Source organism: Kogia breviceps, chromosome 3, assembly GCF_026419965.1.
Source record: "Kogia breviceps isolate mKogBre1 chromosome 3, mKogBre1 haplotype 1, whole genome shotgun sequence".
NCBI lineage: Eukaryota > Metazoa > Chordata > Mammalia > Artiodactyla > Physeteridae > Kogia > Kogia breviceps.
In genome coordinates, this window is record NC_081312.1 from 63,134,060 (window position 1) to 63,159,193 (window position 25,134).

Sequence of the window (25,134 nt, forward strand, 5' to 3'; positions counted from 1 at the left end):
CCCAGTTTCCTCCTATCCTTTTGTTGTCCAACTTATTCCCCACAGAACATGAGTTTCGTGTCTCCCCACCCACGCTCTCCCTCACGCCCCCTTGTAATTTCAGTGTACTGGCCCGGACTCATCCTACACCTCATTTTGCTCTTAAGCCTCCCTGCACAATGCACTCTTGGCACTCTTTCAGGCTTCAGTTTAACACATATAAATCAGGCTGCTTCCATTTTCCACGTTTATCTTTCACCACCTGAGGACCCTCGCCTGCCTGCTCCTTGGTAGCCGCTGGCTCAGGGTGAATACCAGGGCCACGGCGTGAATGATTGCTTCTCTTTCTTGCTCAGTTCTGGGGCATTTCTAATGTTCCCACAGGGCTCAGCTTGCCTCCTCTCAGTGTTTTGCCACAGGGTAAAATGTTAAGCAGACATATTTCAGGAACTGCTTTTTTAGAAACCAGCACTGAGGAAGGCATGAAGCCCACTGCAAACTGCCTCAGAAGCTCGCTTCTCAGGGGCCAGTGCGGTCTAGGTGTAGTTGCCCTGCTTCTCTCTGAGCCCACACTGGCCAGTGGGAAGGTGTGCTTATGCTTTTTATGCTTCTAGGTGTGTCTGTATATTCTTATCTGAGCTTCGCCCTTCAAAGTAGTCACTCCAGAAGATTATACATGTATTCTCATGATGCTAAGCATATTTTTGAAACTCTTTGGTAATTAGGAGAATGAATTTATATCAAGAAAATCATGATCAGTTTACAGCTTGTACCCCTTTTCAAAGCTAGTCTTACTCAACTGAGCTGGCCTCTGCATGAATTTCTTATTTTATAAATAAATTCTAATTTCTCTGAAGATACTCAAAAGGAAGTGCTATAGGCTTTGAATACAATTTCAAGAAAGGGGTTCCAAAAGTTTGCCGACATTTACAGTACCTGGGTCTCCAGGGATACCGCTTTAAATCATTTGGCTGGGTTAAGTCTGGAATATTTATTTTAAGAAAATCAAGCAAACCGCAATACGCAATATTTGGTTTCCTGGTAGAGAGTCTCTTTCCTCCAAGGAGTGTCACACATCTTGGAAAAACCTCCCAGTTTTTTCATTGTCTCAGAATTCCTTACACTGAAATTTGATCACCAAGTAAAATGGAAGTTTATTTCTTATCAGGTTGGTTCATTTTTTAATTTGTTCAGGAACTTGACCATTGAACTTTTGCAACTTGAACTGAACATTCATCTAGCATTTACTCTGCCCGGTATTATGAGAGACATATAAATGAAAGTGGCCATTCTCCTTCCTTCTTTTTGATGCTGGGCAAACTGCTATTCATCCTTTGGGATTCAGTTCAAATGTCACCTCCTTTCAATTTTTTCATACTACACAGGAGAAAATTACAGAAATATCTTAAAAGGATAAAATTAATATATGATTAATGTCACAGTGATTATAGGAAAATAATTAGTACTGTGGATGATTAAATGTTGCTTCCCCCCGACCCCACCTCAAAACTAGTGTTCTCTATCAATGTATGTACAGTGGAAGAAAGACATTATTTCCATAAAGAATTATTTTATCCAGAGGCTACAGGGCCAGGTGATGTTTCTGAAATATAACATTTAAAATGTTTCTTAAATAAAACAGTAATGAGCTGTATAATAACTTTGGTTTTGTTCATTAGCCAGAATAAGTGGGATATTCCAAAATGACAGCAGTTGGCTGATGGACGGTGTAAATTTATCTCAACAATAATTTTTCCAACATTTGATTACTAAAATTTTCAAACATAAAACAAAGTTTTAACATTTTTACAATGAACACCCATTTACCCACCATCCGGATTTTACCATTAACATATTTCTATACTTTCCTTATCACATATCAATTTATTACCCATTCCTCAATCCATTTTACTTTTTTGAAGCATTTCAAAGTAAATTGCAGGCATTAGTACACTTGCCTCTAAATACTTCAGCATGCATATCATTAACTGAAGTTCAATATTTATGTTTTTTTCTTTTGAATTAAAATTTATACATGATCAAATGCACAAATCTTAAATGTACATGCACTGAATTTTGACAAATGCAGACACCTGTGTAACCCAAACCCCTATCAAGATATAAAATACTGATCCTTCCTGCAGAAAGTTCCCTCATGTTCCTTCCTCCTTAACCTCTGCCTGCATCCCTAAAGATTAGTTTTCAACATGAAGTTTAAAAAGAAATTCAATGTAATTTTAATAGCAATATATGCCTCTCCTCTTAATAATAAGGTTCCTAAAATATTTACATCAAACATGATGGGTCTTGCTTGGAATTTATTAAAGTAAGAGACTTTAAAGTTTCACTTGGTATTTTTGGTGGTGTTTGTCAAGGAAGAACAAGATTAGCTTAGTGGTTTTCTGTCATTTTCTTTGCAAGATTATCTACCAAGTAGAATATACTGTCCCCATACTGCGCCATGTCTATTGACTATTTGTAAAAATGATTGAGGGAATTCCCTGGTGGTCCAGTGGTTAGGACTTTGTGCTTTCAATGCTGAGGGCCTGGGTTTGATCCCTGGTCCGGGATCTAAGATCCCATAAGCCGCATAGCGCAGCCAAAAAAAAAAAAAAAAAAGATTGACCCTGGATCTTTGTGGTGTATCTGCTTGGGGGCCTCCCATAGTTACCTTCCCATTGCTTGGGGGCCACGAGGGGAAAGTGAAGCTATCATATCCCTTATCCCGTTCTTCCTTGGGATGGCCCATAGTGCCTCAGTCAGCACCAGGATTTTTGCCTTCTTCCCTCATTCTTGGAAGGGAAGGAGAGGACAACCCAAGGAGAATTGCCTCTTGGTTGGGTTATATGAAGGGTTCTAGGAAAGGGAAGGGCTAACATCAAGAAAGCTTCGCTAGCTGAAATGGAATGAGGGAAGGAGAGGTGAGCGTGTGCCTTGGCGTGATTTGGGGCAGGTGAAACAAAGGTGAGGAAGGTGAAGTTGGCCACAGCAAAGGAGCAGAAAAGGGAAAGAAAAAGATGAACACTGAGAAAACGTTTGGCGAGAATTCCTAGTTCTCTCTTTACAAAGTTATCTTTCAGTAGATGATGTTCAGCCCTGAGGACTGCTAACTGCTTGGCTCTGACTCCTAAGATGCCTCCCAGTGATCTCTGTGTTAGTCCCCTTTGTACAGGACAAACCCACTGACCCTGGGAACTTTGGCTCCTCCTGACACCCTCAGGGAGATGGGGTGACCTGACTGACTGAGACACAGAGCAGGACAGATAAACAAAGGAGCTGAAACTTCCTACCAGTGCTTGGCACTCTAATACTAGAATGGCTTGCCTTTATGGTTGCAGGAAAAGTTGCTTAGAATGAGCAAAAATATAGAATTCTCTTATACCCCCATTTTCTATAACTTAGCTGTAACACGTATACAAGTTCTAATGTAGATAAGCAATTTCTAACTGAGATTTGAATTGTTTGCCTTTGTAACCATTCTGTATAGACAACACCATGAATACAGATGCTCATAGAACATGTCAACATCTGAATATACAATGGTATAACTCTTCAAGGAACTTATTCTTTATTTATAAATTGCTTAGGCTCATTCATGTGCCAATTCTAATTTCTACTTTTTCAAAGATGAGAGAGACTCAGGAACAGAGATGTTACTCGAAGTCATGAAACTCCCAAGCCAGACAAATTCAGAAACCCACTCTCTTGGATTTCCACCACTTACTCAGCCTCTGCCTATTGAAAATACAATGCATCTGCCCCTGCCTGAGGCACAACCATTGAAAATGAACACTTTCCTTTGATATTTGCCAAAATGATCCATGATAGGAAATGTTACACAGAGCTCAACAAGGCTCGCCTTAGCTCACCATCTCCAACCCAGTCCCCGCTGCAAAAACACCTTGCCTTCCCAGCAAGCCTTCTCCTATCTCCTTTTCTGCCCTCTATTTCAGACTTCCTGACAAGTCATTGGAAGGAACTCACACCTCCCCACACCCAAGCCCAAAGCTCTAGAAGGTTCCTGGGCAGTGCAGGGCTTATAAAAGCAACCAAGCTTCTACTGAAAGCAGCAGGATGGGCTCACTGCCTGGAATAGATGAAGAGCTCAATGAGAATATGAGGAATGAATGAATGAATAAATGAGAGCCACTGGGCACTTAAAAAAGAAACATAGACGATCTCTGTCTGCTATCAAAGGGCTTATGGTCTGTTTGGGGCGATAGAAAACACTAACTGAATGGCTGAAGAATACTTATACAGAATAACTTTCTTTCCAACACATATAAACTAATTTAGTAACAACTTGGTCCAGTAAGGCCAGTGAGCAATACCAGAGTTAGATGAATTCAGTCATGAAAGATGGCCTAGGGGAAGGGGATTTTGAGTTGGGTTTGAAGGTGGAGAGTTATAATCATTGGTGAGCAGAAAAAGAGGAATAAAAGAAAGCAGGAGTAAAATGTTCAAAGGCTTAGGAAGAACAGATTTGCTTACCGGAGCAAAAATTTCATTAAGGAATAATGAAAAGTGAGGGTGGCAAGATGAGTGACAGAAGGAAAAATGATGTATATCATGAAAAATCTTGAATATGCCTCTGACAGCTCATAAGTTGGGGAGAATCTTGTGAAAACATTGTCTGAGGAAAGAAAAAGTTGCTATTGTGTTGGTTTACAGTAAAGAGGCAAGCCCAGGGCTGGAAAACCAGCTGGCAGCCTCTGGGATAAGGTGAGCAGCAGGGGGGGAGGGTCCAAAGGAAAGAAACGGAGCTGAGAATGGAAAGGAGGTTCCACTTCTAATCACTGAAGACAGACAGCACGGGCTGGGGTTTATTTAAACCAGGCCTGAAAATTACCTCTGACCTCTAGTTTCCATCACTTTAAAACTTGAAGCTTCCAGGAGAATAGACACAGCGATGTGGAGTTTTTCTCTCTGCTTGACAGACTTTTCTCAACCCGTCAAGAAAAGGACTTGCATAGACTTGTGTCTGATTTTAACCAATCCACTTTCATCTTGCATGAGAAGTTTCCTTTTGGAGTCAACCTATACAAATTCTTTTTGGAATCCCTTCTTTTTCTTTTTTTTCTTTCTGTTTCTTGATCAAGATTTTCAAACTGTCATTTTAATAAACTCAGATAATTTTAGATTTTAACTGAAACTTACTGAAATAACCATTTAGAACAAGACTGTATGAGTAGTTACTTAAACCAAACCAGTGTGATCAGAAATGTTTGAAGTTATCTTTGATTATGGGCTTGTAATAATGTTTGATTCTGGCAGTGTTACTTAGTAGTTTGAGGTCAACGAACTTGGACTTGAATCCTGGCTGCACCACCTACTGGCCCTGTGACCTTACTCACCTCTCTAAGCCTCAGTTTCTTGGTCAGTAAAATAGAGAATAATAATATTCACCTAATGGGGCAGTAGTTCTTCAAGGGTGGTCCCCAGGCCAGCAGCAGTATATCTACACCTGGGAACTTGTTAGAAATGCAGACTCTCAGGCCACACACCAAATTTACCAAATCAGAACCCCTGCAGGCAGGGTCCAGCAATCTGTATTTTAATAGCCCTCCAGGTGATTCTGCTGCTAGTGAAAAATTGAGAACTATGATAGGGTAGTCATTACATACTTAAAGCGGTTGTAATAAGTAAACACGGTAACACACCTAAAGTGTTTGATGCAGGCTTGGCATAGATTAAGTACTCCATCATTGCCAGAGATGATCACGGAGGTGGTAGTGGTAACCACCTTCACAATGCAGGTTAAGAAGGTCCTTTGACGCTGGGCCACCAGTGGGAACACTGTTCTCGGAAAAGGGAACACTTATCCAGGCACCTCACAGGTAACCAAGCAAATGCTTGATTGTTTTCTAAAATTACTCAAACATGAATCTGGCCATAACTTCTGTATGAGACACAGTCATATCAACTTATGTCTGTTGATGGTTTAGCATGTTCTCTGAACACAAGCTAATTCGAAATTCCAGAAAACAAAATTAAAATAAATCAGTTACACTGCCTTTCACTAGTGATTCCAGGTCACCACTCTATCCTTGACCTCCTCTAACATCTATTGTCAATTTGGGTTGCTTATTATGGTTAGGACTTTGAGAAACCTTGATTTGCCTGTTTCCATGATGGTGGGTAAAAGCTTAGCTTCTCTCTCTCTCTCTTTTTTTTTTTTTTCAATAAAACTTTCTTTAGTCCATTGTGGACAGAATTCCTGCAGGAAGAGTTGAAGGCAACCCTGGTTCCTCTGGTTTCTGCATGAGGGATCAAGGCAACAAAGTATAGACAGCTTCTGTGGCTTCTTGGTCCATTTATTCAGCAAATAGTTTCGAGCTTCTACAATGTTCCAGGCCTGGTGCTATGGTGAACAAAACAGCCCCTCATGAGACTGACAAGAGGGGGAGAGAGACATTAATCAAATAGTCATATAACTAGGTTAAAATTAGAACTGTGATAAATTCTGTGAAGAAGAGATGTATGGTATTATGAGAGCCTGTAATTGGGATTAGACCCAATTCTTGGGATGGGGAAGGTTTTCCTGAGGAAGTGAGTTAGAGTTGAGATCTAGGATAGTCAGGATTCAAAGATGGGTCCAGGACCTTGGCTCCCTGGTGTTGTGCTTTCATAAACTCCTCCCCTTCAGAGTGGGCAGTACCTATGACTCGCTTATAACCAATGGAATATGGCAAAGGTGATGGGAAGTTAGTCCTGTGATTAAGTTGAAGCATATATTAGAGAGGTAGCAGTGAAAATAAAGAGAAACATGAATCTGAAAAACATTCAGAAGGCAAAACTGATAGGACTATGTGAAGGTTTAGAGAGGAGGGTATGGAAGAGGGAAGCAGCCAAAATAATTCTTTGGTTTTTGTGTTGGTCATTCTTGAGCACATGGGTAACATTGCAAGATGGTCAGATCTGAAATTTGGGGTCAAAGATCATGATTTTTGTTTGGGTATGTTGAGTCTGAGACATAAAAAAGATATCAAGTGGTTGTATGTAGTAGTTCAGAGCTCAGAGAAAAGATCTGGCCAGAAGAGACATATTGGGGATCTCCTTAGTAACTAACGCATTAGTGGATATGAACTTTCTTGCCCAGGGAGAGAGATAAAGGAAGAAGAAAAGGGGCCTCTACTCAAACCTGGAGGGACTCCTCCAGTTAATAAACTGATGGAGAGACCTGGTAAATAAACCAAGAAGACTACTTATCCATTCTCCCTCCTTGATTAACCTGGAAGCACTTGTAGTCTTCGTCTTTCATTTTTGTTGTAACCCACCCAGTTCTAATAGTGTCCAGGGCACATAGTAGGCGCTGGCCAAATATTTCCCGAATTGAATTATTACCTTGTTCATGAAAGGGTGGAATGAATAGATGAACCCAGTTCCTTCAAACACATAAACAAATGAGCAGAGTACAGGATACTGTTTCATTTCTTAGAAAGTAAACATACAGCTACGTGACTAAAATAGTTCAAAAGCCATTTCAGTAGTTTCTGTTGCTGAAATATGTTTAATCAAATGTTTAATCTCTTGGAGATTTGAGAACTGATAACAAAACGGGAGTTTTTGGCAGTACATTGCAATCAGGAGTTAATTATTGTCCATGGCTTTGGTGCTCCTAGGCTCAGGTTTTTCAAAAGGTGAACTCCCAGTGGAAAAGATGTCAGGGACTATTTGTTTACTTATTCAAAAAATGCATAAAGAACGTACTGCATTCCTAATCGGTTCTTTACCAAAAACTACCAGCTGCGTACTGGATTTTGGGTTAAAATATACTGATGCCTCATCAGATGCCAACTGAATGATATAATCCTAACAAACCAACTAAATCCAGACACCTCAGAAAACAACCCTAGGTAACACACGCTCCCAAATCATTATGCCACCCTTTAGAGCACTTGTGGTCATGGACCTCAAAGAATGTGCTTCCATTAGTTTCCTAGGGCTGCTGTAATCAATTACCACACACTGTGTGGCTTAACACAACAGAAATGTATTTACTCAACAATTGCGGAGTCCAGAAATCTGAAATCAAGAACTGAGCTTGATGAGTATGAAGAGGACTGAGCTTCCTCTGAAGGATCTAGGGGAGAATCCTTCCCTGCCTCTTCCAGCTTCTAGTGGCTCCAGGTGTTCTTTGGCTTGTGGCAGCAAAATTCTGATCTCTGTCTCTGTCTTCACATGGCATTCTCCTCTGTGTCTTCTTTTCTGTTTTTTATAAGGTCACTTGTCACTGGGTTTAGGGCCTGCCTGGATAATCCATGATGATCTCATCTGGAGATCCCATCTGTGAAGACCTTTATGCCAAGTAAGATCACATTCTGAGGTTCTGGGGGGGAGGGTTTACCATTCAACTCACGACACCACTAAAACTTCCTAAGAGCCCATGAAGTAAGCAAGCTCAGTTATTTGCATATTGAAGGAAAAAAAACAGGCTTTCCAGAATGTAGTTTAAAATTATCTAGAGTAATAATCCAGCCATCCCACTCCTGGGCACATATCCGGACAAAACTATAATTTGAAAAGATACATGCACCCATATGTTAATAGAAGTACTGTTCGCAATAGCCAAGACAAGACATGGAAACAACCTAAATGTCCAACAACAGATGACTGGATAAAGAAGATGTGGTATAGATACACAATAGAATACTATTCAGCCCTTAAAAAAGAATGAAATAATGCCATTTTCAGCAACATGGATGGACCTAGAGATTATCATACTAAGTGAAGAAAGTCAGAGAGAGAGAGACAAATACCACATGATATCACTTATATGTGGAATCTAAAATATGACACAAATGAACTTATCTATGAAACAGAAACAGACTCATAGATATAGAGAACAGACTTGAGGCTGCCAAGGGGGAGGGAGGTGGGAGAGGAATGGATTGGGAGTTTCGGATTAGCAGATGCAAACTATTATACAGAGAATGGATAAACAACAAGGTGCTACTGCATAGCACAGGGAACTATATTCAATATCCTGTAATAAACCATAAAGGACAAGAAAAAAATTATCTAAATTAACAGGGAGCTTGACTCTGGACTTTCTGAAAGACCTACCTGAAAAGATAATTTTCTGATGTCAGGTAAGGAGCTATCGTAGGAATTCCCTTCAAGAGTGGGATCTGGTGCCTCCCAAGGGGCCTTCTGATCAAAGATATCTTCAGGGACTTGGAAGCCCACCATTAGCATCACCCCTTGAGCGTCTCCTTAGAAACAGGCACAGACTAACTAAGCCTGCAAAAATACATGCTTGTGAAAGATGATACTTTAGTTGGCTAATGCATTAGTGGAGATTAATTTAATTGATTAATTTATCTCCCCAAATCAGTTAACTTACTACCAAATAATAAACTATACATTTGGGACAATCTAGTTCATGCTATCACTAATAATTTTTTAATGAGATATAAAATCTAGTCAAGACTAACTCCATTTATAAATTTCTCATGCCTTTGAGACCCACTCACTTCTTCCTACAGTGCTGTCTCCCCAACAATTAGTTCTGGCCAGAGAAAGAGCCTTGTGGTGGCCTGAAGGGGTGGGCCTATGATCCCCGCTATGAGCATAGGCTCATAGGGTGAGCCTATGCCTGTGATCCCTGAGAAGCCAAATTACCTACTGGCCTGCCATTGAACCTGCACTCGGGGCACACCTGTCATCCTGTGTAGACCCAACTGACAGCATGATGACTTAGCAGGCAGCTTTCAAAATAACCTGTGGGGTCAGAGGGAGAAGAATTGGCCTGAACTTGTTCTTCAGTGACTCATAACCTTTACGGCAACATCACAGCCCAGTCTGGAAGCAACAAAGTTCAGGTCTACAAAACACACCTCCATGCCACATCTAATTGTGAAGAAGAGATAAGAGTATGCAGATCATTGCTGAAAACACCAGTTATGGGACAGTTAGTTGCCACAGAGGAAAGGAGAAAGAATGAAACTTTCAAACCTTTATGAATGACATTGCTTGTAAACTAAGTATAATTAGGTGTCTTGGCTCCTGTAGATTGTGCATACCAGTAAGCATTTGCACCAGGGGTGGGGGGCAAGGGAAATAAGTCACCACTCTGAGTGATGGTACAGAAGGTTAGATTACAGGAGAGCAGAGTGTGGGACCTTAAACGTGGGTCAAGAGCATAATCTTTTTGATCTCAGTCCAATGGGACTGGTCATGCCATCCCCCTAAATGGAAGGCTGAATGCAATAATGGCTTCAATGAGCTGAGAGCTCCATGAAAGACTGACATATTTTGAACTACAAAGGCATATTAACTGCGGTCTGCTTAGTGCCTGGAGAGTGTAGGGCAGGGACGATGCTGCACTCCACCATCGTGTTGAATTTCCGGGGACTCCAGCTCTGATCATGTCACTCTTTGGTCAAGGAATACCAAGCTCTTCCATTAATTGCTGTTAATGGTATTAATCCACAAAATTCTAAAAACACAAAGAAAAAAATATCACCTCCAAATCCCAGCACCCAGAGAAAACCATTGTTCCACATTACGTTTTGGCAGATGTTTTTCTGCTCCTTTGAAAAGCAGAAATGTATCCATTTCAAAGCAACAAACAAATAAATGGAAATTTGGGGTCACTTTTCATTCTTTCATTCATTTCACGATGCTTAATGAGCACTTACTGTATGCTAACCATAAAAGACACTAAGACGACAAAAATGAGTAAAACCGTGTCATTTCCTTGATGTATTCCCCAGTCTAAAGAGAAAGATGGGGGCTTCCTTGGTGGTGCAGTGGTTAAGAATCCGCCTGCTAATGCAGGGGACACGGGTTCGATCCCTGGTCCGGAAGATCCCCCATGCCGCAGAGCAACTAAGCCCATGTGCCACAACTACTGAGCCTGCTCTCTAGAGCCCGTGAGCCACAACTACTGAAGCCCGCATGCCTAGAGCCCACGCTCCGCAACAAGAGAAGCCACTGCGATGAGAAGCCCACGCACCGCAATGAAGAGTAGCTCCCACTCGCCGCAACTAGAGAAAGCCCGTGTGCAGCAACAAAGACCCAATGCAGCCAAAAATAAATAAATAAAATAAATTAAAAAAAATAATAAAGAGCAAGACGGACATGGACAGAGGGTGATGGACTCCTATGTGAGTCTCAGGAATCAGAGATGCTAAAACTCAAGTCTTCAGAGTTCTTTTCTAGGGTCCTCTTTTCCTGATAACATTCTATGAGGTCATACCCATGCTCCTGAGCACAGGACATTACTCCACCTCTGTTCCTGCACACTCCTAGTGTGAACAGCTAAATTATGACAAATGTTAGCTTAAGGCAGAGCAAAAACCCTGACGAGCCATGGGTCAAAGCCAGCCAGGGAAGGAGGGGAAGAGACTTTAATTTTAGGTGAAAGCAAACAGCCCCAGAGGTCCTTCAGTGTAAAAGAAAGCCTTAGAGAAGATGATAATCAAATTTTACACCTACTGAGCATTTACTATGTGCTGGGTGCAGTGCTAAAGGCTTTTGACACAAAATCTCATTTAAGCTTCAGAAGGTAAGGATGGGGTTGTTATTAGAATTCTTGCTTAGATAAAATTGCTGAGGCTAGAGAGGTTAAATAATTTTCCCAAGATCATCCAGCTAAGATTTGGCAAACTTTGCCTTGAGTCCCAAATCAGTGCTCTTAACCTCAGGAAACTCACAAATCTGAAGCCGGAAGCCACTCAAGGGAAGCAGCACAGTGTGGAGGAAACAGCAGGAGCTACAGAATTATACAAACGACTTCACATTCAGATTCTGCTCCTTCCTTGGGGTGATCCCCTAGCCTCTTTGTGGGTTAGTTTTCCCATTTCTGTGCAGAGGGCCATATCTTATTTATCATGGGACCTCAATATCTAGCACTATGTTAGCTGCCCTGTAGCATATGTCCTCCAAAACCGTGTTGAATGAATGCCAGGTTAACGCAGGAACTCAGGCAGGACAAGAATACTTATTTTCATAGGGCTGCAGTGAGGAGTGCATGATGCGTATGAAGGAACTCACCTGGCGCCTGCTCAGTGTAAATACCCTATCAGTGTTGGCCTTGTTATCCTACAATGAAGGCTTGGCTTGGGGGAGGGAGAACGGAACCAGTGGGCTGCTTCTCCCCTTAATCTGAAACCTCAGTGAATTCCTCCCTTTAAGACATATTCCCGAATGTGTAAGCCACTGACAGAAATAAAAGAAAAAGAACTAGATAGGAACAAACTCCGTTTGGGAGCCTGATAAATTATCATGCTGTGATGAATTTCCTAGACTATAAAGACTCTTGCTTTGATGCACGTGCACAGTGTCACTAGTTCCCTAAAGCATTTTCAGAGCTTCATGCAATGCCAGGCTCAGTGTTTGCTTGCCCGTTTTGTTCTCCTGAGGCAGAGAGAACGACCTTTTTGATTCTTGCTTCATTCATAGGAAAGGAAAAAAAAATACATGCTAGAGAAATCCTCAGTGAAAACCGCATTTTCACCAAGCATAATAGAAACATTTTAAAGATAAATTTCTTCTGATTGCTGTGGTCTTTTATCTGGCAACTCAGAGAAGGGTGTTAACGCTGATAAACAGATTTCTTTGCAGTTCAATAAAATATCAGAGACTGTATAGAAAGAATGAGCACACTTATGTTGTCTAAAATAAGATCTGGCTTTTGTAAAGTGTGGTCTACTCAAGATATCACTGTTTATCTCCTACAAGGCTGACTTAGTGGTTTTCTCACCTTTTCACAATAATCTCATAGAAAACCCTCATTTTTCATTCGAATTTGGCATGAAATCTGGCAGCAGCTCAACTGGACTTCAGGGCGGAGGCCCTCCCTGGCCTATGAGCCCCTTCTGATATCCAGTCATCGGCTGCTTTACCTTTAAAACAAGGTCATTGGTATAAACAAGTACCACTGTAGCCAAATTCAAGTCCTCCTCTACATGGTGGTTTCCAAGTAAGCTGCTGTTAAGTCACTTTCAGAGGACCTGAATCTCTTCTTTATGCCCAGGAGAGTTTGTTCTTTTCTCCTTCCTCTTTCCTCATCCCTGCCTGATCACATAGAGGAAAAGAATGGCCCCCCTCTACTCCTCACTCAGAATGCCCATCAGCCAAAGTCAGAAGGCCAAATCCTCCTCCAGAGGGGCTGTCCCCAACTCTGCGGAAAGCCCACTTCTTGTGGCAATTCATTGGCTGTTTCCACACGCCACTCCCCAGGACAAATTCCACCTGGAGGACTTAGGGACAAAAAGGTTATTTCTCTTAAAGAACCAAAACAATGTTTATGATTAGCCAAGGAGGGCTGTGTACTTCATAGGGTTTCTCTCTTTGTCTGGCTGCTGGAAAGCTCAGAGCTGGAAATTGTACTTGTTTTTGGCCAGGATTTCTTGATATAAATTTTTCTTCAACTACCACTTCATGTTTGTTTGTTGTCTTCTAGATTCTATTAATGAGTCTCTGCTTTATTAGAACTCCATTTCTAGTGTAACTTGCCTCATTTCTTTTCGAGAAGCAGGTGAACTATGAATAAATGAACATTTTAAAAGTGGCTGTCATCATTCTAATCATGCTGGTCCCCTCACCTGAGCAACAGGAAAAGTAACCCAGGAAAAATAATTTAGAATCATCTTCCCAATGAGCGATTTCTACCTAGAACTTTTGGCCTCACCGAGACCAAAATAAAGAGGATAACTCATCCATTCATATAGAAAAGTTCTCATCATTAATACCCATTTATTTATAGGCTCAAAAAAAATTCATTACGCTGCCTCCTCTCCTTCCCTGCCCCCTCCCATTTAAAAAAATAGTGGAGAGTAAAAAAGCAGCCCATTTCAGATGGGTAAACAGAGTCACAGAAGTCAAAATAATCAGACTAAGAAAATATACTAAGTTATAGGACAGGTAACAACCGGAGATGCTATAGTCTATGAAATCTGTGGAGACAAAACTAGCTCAAAGTCTGCAGCCTGGAGCCTTACAACCACACCCAACACAAATAATTTAAACTGGACGACTTACAAAGTTAGGTCTCATTCCTCCTCTATAGGGATTTCTCTATAAAAATGACAATATTTCTGGGCTTCCCTGGTGGCGCAGCGGTTGAGGGTCCGCCTGCCGATGCAGGGGATGCGGGTTCATGCCCCGGTCCGGGAGGGTCCCACACGCCGCGGAGCAGCTGGGCCCGTGAGCCATGGCCGCTGGGTCTGCGCGTCCGGAGCCTGTGCTCCGCAACAGGAGGGGCCACAGCAGTGGGAGGCCCGTGTGTAGCAAAAAAAAAGAAAAAAAAAAATTTTCAAATCTTTTACATTTTTTGGGAGAGGAGGATATATGTTCTTGTTTATGATTTAATACAATAATCCTAATTAGAACTTTTCTGCTTAGGGGAGGGGAAGAAAATTTGCTTTTGATAAATCAAAACCAGATAATGTGATTCACTAAAAATATCCAGCAAATTAATTAAGTTCAACACATAAAGAAGTACAAACAGTGTGAAAAAGTTTAATCAGAGAAATCAGGGCAGAGGTCAGCATATGCAAAATCAATTTACAACCCAATGACTGCATCTGCAATCCATAAGTGTTGCCAGTGTAAATACCATTTAAAAGAAATACACATATACATTATACTAACCTCCTCAGGGATGGGGGGAGTTCTGAAGTAGGTAAACTGAGGCAGTTTTGGAGGCAGTAGATGAGTAGGATACACTCTTCTACTCCTGTTATCTGACCCACAGAACCATCCTGCCCCTTTCAGCTTAACTTCCTCCAGACATTAGAACTGACAAAGTTAAAATCATGGTGCTTGAACTCACAGACAGGGAGAACAGACTTGTGGTTGCCAAGGTGTGGGGGAGGGATGGACTGGGAGTTTGGGATTAGCAGGTGCAAACTATTATACATAGAATGGATAAACAATAAGGGTCTACTGTATAGCACAGGGAACTATGTTCAATTTCCTGTGATAAACTGTAATGGAAAAGAACATGAAAAAGAATGTATATATATGTATAACTGAATCACTTTTCTGTACAGCAGAAATTAGCACAACATTGTAAATCAATGATACTTCAGTAATACAATTTTTAAAAGTCATGGTGTTTGATTTTGTCAATAGGAATCAATATAGCCCAGAACCACGTTAGGGGAGGTGAACCATGTATGTTCCTGACGTAGAGCGGGATTTAAGGCAGTGTCTCCACCAACCCAGCAGCATTCTCCCTTTATTTGTGGCTGCATATTTGAAAAAAGGGGTGGGGGGGGACATACCCCAGTTTACTTTTTTAAAACTAAATAACATTGCCTTGTGGCACTCATATTGTATCCATTACACATTTCACTTCAAAACCCCATCTCCCCTAAACCCTCTTCAATGCGCTTGAAGTAGCACAGCCAAAGGAAAGGAATTTTCTATTTAACTAGAGCACTGACATTCTGTTACACAATTCGATCTTGTCTATTTACCTGCTCTCAGAAACACAAGACACTAAACACAAAATGCTGAATGCGTTGAGTCTGCAGTGCCATAGGTGTCTGAATGCATCTGTAGCTTCCCTCTCGCTCATCAGTGTAATTGTTGCCATGTTATTCCATTTTTTGATTAGTCTAGTCCCTCAAGCTCAATGCTTTTTTCTGGCCCAATGTTCTTCTGCTGGTTGTCATGGTGACTGAATTGTTAGCGAGGAGAAAGGCTCTGTTGTCTGTCATTGTTCTGTTGTGGTTTAGGTAACACAGGAGGCAACACAAGTGAAGTGGATGGACCTTTTTTGCTCTGCATCATTTCATAGTATTGAAAAAATCTCACATAAAAAAGGAGCAAATAGGCCCAACCAAAGAAATAACCAAGCTCCTTCAAAAGGAAAGTGCACATCATTATAAAGAGGCAAAATGGCACTAATGATGAACTGAGTAATCTGTGAAAAATGCTGCTGAATATTACATTTATTACTAGAACAATCGCTGCAACTTAAACATCACATACAATACTTACCATTTTGCAATTTAGAGTAAATATAGTTTTTAGCTATACAATTGTAGCATCAACTCTTTGATTCTCAAGCCTCTGCTACTTTAACCTTATGTTCTGTTTTACCCAAAGATAGCATGTTGGAAGTTAGGACTGAAGCCAAATGAAGAGTTGGGCAAATTTTCTTTTGGTGGTAAGATAGCGTTAGGGTCAATTTCTGCTTTGGGAATGTGGAAATAATTTTTTAAAGATTAGAGCTGACTACAAAGGAGAACTTTTAATTCAAATGGTAAAAAATGTTTTTGAAATTAACCAAAATGAATATAAGTGTTCCTCAATTTAATTTTTAATTTTCCAGATTTTTCAACCAGAAAATGGAGAGATATAGCATAGATGAAAGGATATATCATAGACAATGACCAAATTAATAATAGTTCCTATAAAAAACTGCTCTTAATCTTCTTTCATCATTGCATTGGTAGACATATATCTGCCCTAATCAGCAACTATTTTCATTAGTATTGGTATAATTTTTTTCACTGTGAACTTTTTCATTTGTTTTATTTGATTTTGAAATGATCTAATTTAATTTTTATTTATTTCATTTAATTTTTAATGATACAAAGTTTTAAGTAGGTAATGTTTTGTGAAATATAATTTTAAAAAGATTAAAAGGTTTGGGCTTCCCTGGTGGCGCAGTGGTTGAGAATCCGCCTGCCGATGCAGGAGACACGGGTTCGTGCCCTGGTCCGGGAAGATCCCACATGCCGCGGAGCACCTAAGCCCGTGAGCCGTGGCCGCTAGGCCTGCGCGTCCGGAGCCTGTGCTCCGCAACGGGAAAGGCCACAACAGTGAGAGGCCCGCATACCACAAAAAAAAAAAAAAAAAAGATTAAAAGGTTTAATATGAAAAATCTCCCTCCCACCCCTGAAATCTATCTAGTTCTCTCTTAATCCTCCACAGCTATTGTTGTTAGATTCTTTTGTAGTTTTCCAGAATTCTTTATGCAAATATTAGAAAATACTGACAGAGATTCTTATTTTACCTCTTGCATACACAAATGTAGCTTGTTATTCACTCTGTTCTGCACTTTACACTTAACACTATATCTGACTGTCTTTCTGTATCAAAACATAAGAGATCTTCCCCCTTCTTCTTTTTCTTCTTTTTACAAGAGCATAGTATTCCATTGTATGGGTGTTCTATAATTCATTTAATCAGTCTCTATTGATGGACATTTACGTTATTCTCAATATTTTGCTTTTATAATAAATAACCTTATGTATTTTTTATGTATGCAAATATATGTGAAAGATAGAATCCCAGACGTGAAATTTCTAGGTTAAAAAGTATATTTCCATTTGTAACTTTGATGAATATTGTCAAATTGCCACTGTAGGAATTGTTCCAATGTACACTCCCAACAGCAGTGTACAAACGTACCTGTTTACTCATAGCTTCCCAACAAAAGGTAATGTTTACCTTTTGAAATTCTGCCAATCTGACAGGCAAAAAATAGTGCCACTCTACAGTTGTAATTTAAATTTCTGTTATTAGTGAGGTCAAATATCTTTTCATATGTTTCAGAACCAAATGTATTTATTTTCCTGTTAATCCTCTCTTGAGATACTTTGCCCATATTTATATTAGGGTATTGATATTTTTCTTATTGATTTCTAGGAGCTCTTTATGTTTTTGTGAAATTTATGCTCTATTGTGTTATGAGTTACAAACATTTTCCCCAACTTGTTGTCTTTTGACTCTGCATATGATGTTTCTTCCATGCAGAAGTTCTGGTTTATATGTGGTCATACAAATCTTTTATGGCTTCTGCTTGTCTTTCTCTCCCATTCCCACGTCAAGGCTGTAAAGAAACCTTCCCATGTATTTTTGTAGTACTTGTCTGGTCTCTTTCCTTTTTTCTTTTCTTTTTTTTTTTTAAATCTTCACCCTTTCTAACTTTATCCTTGATCATGGTATGAGAGACACATCCAACTTTAGATTTTTTTCAGATGGCTATCCAGTTATCAACAATAAATCTCCTCCCCCCGCCCGCCAACACACACTGATTTGAGATGCTTCCTTTACCAGATGTTTAAGTATATTGGGTTTTTGGTTTATTTCTGGACTTCCTTTTCTGTTACCTTGGTCTATGTGTCTGTTCATACACGGAGCCCTAGCACATTTAACATACCAAATATATAGTCAAAAATATACTACAAGAACTGTACTTAGTCTGTAAATGCTTTTAATTATATCTGTATTTTTACACTGCAAAATGTATTTCTGTATTTAGAAACTGCTCAAACTCACTATTTAAACATAAATTCCTTCCTTGATTGCACCAGGAAGTAAATCCATTACTATGTTGTACCAAACTTTGATTGTCGCTCATGTTCTGGGAAAATACAGCTGAAACATCATCAGTTTTTCAACAAAAACTAAAATTCAAGAATAGATGTGTGGCAAACACACTACTGTATATAGAATGGATAACCAACAAGGACCTACTGTAGAGCACAGGGAAGTCTACTCAATATTTGTAATAACCTATAAGGGAAAAGAATCTGGAAAAAAATATGTTTGTGTATAACTGAATCACTTTGCTGTACACCTGACACTAACACAACATTGTAAATCAACTATATTTCAATAATAATAATAAAAAAAAGTATAGATGTAGCAGAGGGCTGTTTTCCCTTTGTTAATATGCCTTTAAGGCATATTCTGTAGAGTGCGGGGTGTTCATAAATCTCAGCGCACTTTCATTCAGCACCTCATGGTGGTTTACAGCCACAGAAATCTGCAAAACATGCTGCTCTTGCTTTCTAAGGGTGCTCCATGACGACTTTAAAGCCTAGCCATTAAAGAGCATTTGAAAGGGCACTTACTATTTAGTACCCTGTAAACATATATTTTGATTTTCTTTCATACTGTTTAATGATATAACATTCAGCAAGGATCTGTGGAAACCAGCTAGCAATCACAACAGACACACTCCAAGGAGGAGTACCAGCCCTTCCCAGACTGTGCTTCTCCGCCCGCCACAGCATGAGGGCTGCAGCCGATTTCATCATCGTGCCAAATATTCACAAGCTTGTTGTCTGTTATTGGTTTAATGTAGTGCATTCACACAGCAGACTGAAGTTGATTTTCAGTAAAGGTCTATAAATAATGCTCTTTGGCTGTGATCTTGAGCCTTTTGAGATCAGTTTTCCTGCTTCCACCCCTCCTTCTTACCGAGCATTTCACCACTGGGGAGAAGATTAATGTCTTCACAACAAAAGATGACTTTTGGAGCAGAACCTACCCAATAATCAGAAGTGGCAAGTGAAAGAGGGGAGGTGGTGACCTCTCTCAGTGACATGAACAAGAAGAAACTGGAGGGGCCTTTTCCTTTTCTTAGAAGGTGCCCAAACCACACTCATGGCAGGAAGCGTTTGGCTACCGGTCACTTCTCCGAGGCCCACTATAAAAGGTGAGCAGATCTCAAAGCACTCCCTGTCTCCTCCCCAGTTAGTTCAGATGGTGACTGACCTTCAAAGATATCCATTGTGGGGGTGTTTTCCTGGTGATGATGCTGTGGAAATAACCTTCTTTTTGAAGGGCTTTCTTTCTATTCTCTCCTCATGGCAACTTTTGAAAATTTGTTAAAATGTGCACACACACACACCAACCTCTCAGGCTATCCAGGAGCTCTCTAGGAACAAACGGCAGCCTATCCAAGACATGCACCCAGGACAATCACACCATTTTGATCATTTCAGGATCTCACTGCACTGTTAGGGATTTTTTTTTTTTTTTTTTTTTTTTTTTTTTTTTTTAAGTACAGAACGAGAGAGTAGGTTGAGACCAAGTTATTTGTTTGTTTGTTTAAGCAAAAAGTTGTTCGGTCCAACTGTTTTCCAAATTGGCAAGAGAGATCTCCTACTGAACCAGTAGCTGCAGAGCAATAGATGAAAAAAGCTAGAGTGTCTAGACATTCAGGGCATCTGTGCATTGGTTACAGGGCTGAACTGAATAGCGGATGCTGGAAACCAACAGGAGAGGAAATTGGTGGAAAAGATAATCTCAAGGGTTTAAGAGAACCCTGGATGATTCAGGACTGTTGGACAGTCTGGTTATTAGTCACAGCACCCAAGTCATAGACTCAGCGTAGTAACAGAAACCTCCTGCAGATAGATGCACATCTCAGTGACCCCACGTGGTGAAAGAAATCAGGCACACCTCAGTTTTGGGTAAGCGCTTGCCCCATTTCAAGCATCTTAACTTCCCAATGATATCCTTTCTCTGGGGACCCTTATTTTAAAACGCTCTTCAAATTAGGTATAAATACAGAAGAAAACAAAAGCTACATTATACTTAAGTGTAGTATAATTTCTGGTAGAGAAAAAATAAACAGCTGTTTCTATTGTATCTTTTCTGCTTCATCACAAGAGGGTCATATGCTGAGAGTTATGCTGGGGCCAGGATTTAATGGTCATGCCAGGAATTGGAAGCAGCACCTGTGGACCAGAATTTAAATCCCACGGATGGTTTCTCTTGATGCTTTCATAGAGCATGAATGAGGATGTAATTTAAAAATAAGCCCTGCATTCTATTTTAAAAGATAAGAAGGAGCTGGATGTGTGTAAATGTTTGGATTAAATATGACCAAAGACTGAACTGTATTTAAATGGCTTGGCACTTTGAAAATGATGGAATCAGGCTTCATAATGGTGCAGGCAACTACCTAAAGGAACTAAATTTGCAATATAGGTGCATACTGGAAAAGAAGGGCAGACAAGTGGTGCTGAGAATCTAAGTGAGACGGCACCAAAGAATGAAACATATTGAGTTTAATGATTGACCTTATCAGAGGCTTTCTGCTCTGACAGTGAAGATGTGAATTATCCTATTATTATTAGCAGACAGATCATCTTATTAATGCACCCTCGCCTTTCACAGTTTTATTTAACTTTAAATTAAATTGAATGATTTCAGTAACATTCTCCCATCTCTTAAAGGAAACAAAAGCTGATGCCCCCAAATATTTTCTGTGTAGCTTTATATATTTTTTCTTTCCAGAGACACACTTTCAGTGCCACGCTCTAATGCTTTGGCTTTCATTTGGATATAGCTGAGGTGTCTGGAAGTTTCTCTGTAAATTCCTTCAAATCCGGAGAAGCTAAAGGAGATTTTAGGAGGCTGTACTCCTCTTAATGACTCCACATGGAACAGCATCTTTGGAATTCTGATTTTGACATCGTCAGCCACTTGATAGGCCGTGCTACAAGGAGCAGGAGATGAGCCATCATCAAATGTTTTCTGAATTCATCCTTAGTACAACTCTCCCCTTAAATCAAAATTAGGCAGTGAAGTAATATTTGTTTAGAAACACTTACCAGGCACCTGCTTAATACTATAAATGCTATCCTGTCAAAGCCTTCACACACAAAGGAAATATTTCACTGGAAGGTCAATATCTGCAACCACTGAAAGGAACGGAGCTATTTCAAACTCACCGACAAAGGCTTCTGTCTCAGCCCCCATTCCACTCTTTTTTTTTTTCTTTTTGGTTTTGTTTCCTTTCAGCATATTTCAGGAACTAATCAGCTTTATAAAAGGTACCACTGTTAATCTACTGTTTGTCTTGGTCTTCATTGCAGCTCCTTAAAAGATAGAGTGCAAACAAAGCGAGAATTAAGGTCATTCCATTTAAATCCTTCAGAGAGGAAGACAAGGGCTAAGTTATTGCTGAGGACTGCAGAGAAGAGGGCTGGAGGAATCCAGGACAAAAAAAAAAAAAAAAAACCTTCATTGTTTATTATTTGCCAGCCTCAGAGCAGCCCCCATTCCTATATTTGTGAAGGGATTACCCTTCCATCTTCAGAGATTAATGGGAAGCCCAGACAAGTCCCCAGCCCACAGTCACTGTGCTGCAAAGCACATTATCCGGAAAGGTGGACCTCAAAGTGCACTCACTCGGGGTGGGGGGGGCATGAGTGAGACGCGGCTCACACCCCACAGCCTGATGTGATTCTTTCTCCACTTGCTAGAGATGCATAAGCAAACATAACTGTCAAGGGGATTCCATGCTCATACAGACGCAAGCCCGCATCTTAAAAGGTGGTAGCTACGGATGTGAAAATCTTAGCGTGTGTCAGATTTAAAAGACAGAGGGGAACAAAAAATAAAAATCATAATCTGTGCAAAAGCATCACAGAGGCATGTGATACCGGCCCCTTTCTTTCTTCTATAATCCTGATTGCAACACTACTACCCATGTTTTATTTGAGACAAGTCAGTTGAAGTGTACTTGAATTTCTTTGTTGTTGCTGTAGCTGTTCATTAAGCATAACTAAAATACACGAGTCTCAACATTTTTTAATGTGGCAATGGGTTGATCTGTAAAAGTGGATGGTGCACCATAAAGTATTGCCTTTAAAGTAAGATCAGGAAGCAGAAATTGACATCTGTGGCCAACAGAGATGCAGTCTTGATTCCCAGTTTCTAGTAAGGTTTCACATTTAGTAAATGCACAATTAGTATTTGTTGCATGAAGAAAAGTTTTAGTGTTTTTGACTGTTTTAATAATAATAGTACTAACGATTATTAATGTTCATCGAGCATTTACAATGTGTCATGCAGTGTGCTAAGCACTTATATGATCTCACTTAATCCTAACATCAACATCATGAGGTTATTATCCCCATTTTACAGATGAGAAAAACCAAAGCTCTTTGAGTCACTCATAACTTCACTTAAGCCCAAGGTCACACAGGTAATTAGTAGCAAAGCCAGCCTTTAGGCCTATATTGTCTTACTCTGGATCTTCTCTTCTTGTTGCTATCCTACTGCCCTGCTTCAAAGCAGCATTTCTTAGCTTGAGTTTAGAGAATACTCAGTGATTGTTCCAGATACAAGGACATTTTTTCAGATGAACAAATTCTCCTCAGAGAGAATAAGAGTGTCATCTTTAGTCAAGTATGAGACGAGAAGAGGCTGTCTTCATTTTAGCTTCAAACTTTGTCCTCAGCTCCCAGAAGAATTTAGCTACTCACACAATACAATGACAACTTTGGTGATGCTTTGTTGAAAGTCATATGAACAGATCTTCTGAAAGGAGTAATGATCCTTCCTTAAGGGATATCTTACCGCCCTCAGTTTCCACACACACACACATACACACACACACACACACACACACACACACACACACACACACACAGTGTCAGGCAGGACGAGATCTGTTTGCAAAACCCTTGGCGTATGGTGAGTCTGCCTAGTTTTCTGCAGTGTTTGATTATGACTGGCCTAGTTAATTCATACCATTGTATGTTCACCCCTCTTTGGAAACTGAACAGGATTAAACTGCATTTTTAAAGCCTTAGCAAATCACCATGTGGTTTAAATTAGAATAAAGACAAACATTCAGATTGCTTTTTTGAGGAAATTCTGACAGCATTTGTGGCCCAACAAGAGTGTTTGTCCAAAGACTCTTACATTTTCTCTTGGTCATTGGGATGCCCAGTTCTAAGTATACTGAACACTTGGTAATAAATGTAGAAACCATAATCAAAAACTAACCAGAGTGAAATCCATATGTGAAAGTGTTATTTCCTCAAGCATAATCCTAAAACCCCATTTAGCAAATAATTCAACTTATTCTCCCTCCAAACTCTATCTTACAGTCTAGGCCAATGTGGACTGAGTCATATTCATGTATTTAATAACTTCCTTTCCTCTAAGGAAAGTGCTAGAAATATATTTTTAGGTCAGTAATAGTAAACTAATAGGTCCTGGAACTAAAAGCTAAGGGATATTTGCAATTATTTTTAAGTCTGTTGTACTGAGTTATTCAATCATTTCTAGCCTATTTTCTCATTCTCATCTGCACCATAGGTTATAATACTACTGTCCCTTCCAAACAAAATAAGTAGATGAATAAAATAAGTAGAGAGAATTAAGAAGGTGTTCTCATTTGTGGAATCTTTGGCAATACTATATTAGAAAAGCTTTGAATTATAGATGCCATTTAACTTCACTAATTTCGGGGCATGGTGTTTTGCTTAGAACCTTTGGATGCTTGTTTCATGTGGCACAATTTTTTAGCATTTTAATATGATGAGCATCAAGTTTTTGAGGATGAGAAACCAGAGCCCACCATTGAAACAAGCATGTTTCATCCATTTTTATTTTCAAATATAACTCTACACATTCTGCCATGAGTTTATGGTGATGACAACTTGATCCAACATTCCATAGTCAACAAGGAAGTTAGTCCTCATTTTGCAGTGAAATTTATCAATCTAGTGATTAGATGAGCTTCCAGGGCTTTCTTGCTGGACAGGCAGTCACCTCTGGAAGTAAGCTGAACATAAAATAAAATACATTGCCATGATAATATAATAGCTTCCTTTAATGGACAATTTCATTGCTGAAGAAAACAGAAAAAATTCTTCTACCCCCATCCGAAAGAAAAGAAAATAAAGAACAACAAAATACAGTAACTTGAACTTCTTTTGATGATTCCTGGGCATCAATGTTATTTAAACATCACGTTTAGGAAATTTTGTATTGTCAGAAAATGCCTATTTAAAAAAATTTTTTTAAAGAAATTGTCCCCAAGGGGGGACAAGCACACAAAATGCAGACAAACACCAATTTGGGGTGGGGGAAAACACTGAGAAATATTGAATTGGTGCTTTAAAGTATCAACATTTATTTCTTCAAAATAAAGCTTAAAAATGCATCATTATACATCAAGCTGACAGTGGTTTGGGGGTTGTTTTTGTTTCTTTGTGTTGTTTTTTAAGAAAATTGGCTAAAAGCTGAATTTTAGAGGTGCGTGAGATCTAGATATAGAATATTGAAGATGAAGTTAGATTATTTTTTAAAATTGAAGTACAGTTGACTTACAATGCTGTGTTAGTTTCAGGTGTACAGCAAAGCAATTCAGCTATACATACATGTATATCTATTTTTTTCAGATTCTCTTCCCTTATAGGTTATTACAAAATATTGAGTATAGTTCCCTGTGCTATACAGTAGGTCCTTGTTGGTTATCTATTTTATGTATAGTACTATGTATATGTTAATCCCAAATGACATTGTTTTATTATTGAAAGATTTACAAAGTACAGAACGGTTACTTAACAATTAATCACCACACAGCTGTATTTTGTTTGCTTTGTGAAGGAGAGCCAATTTGCCACATGTAAATGATTTCCTAAGGATCTC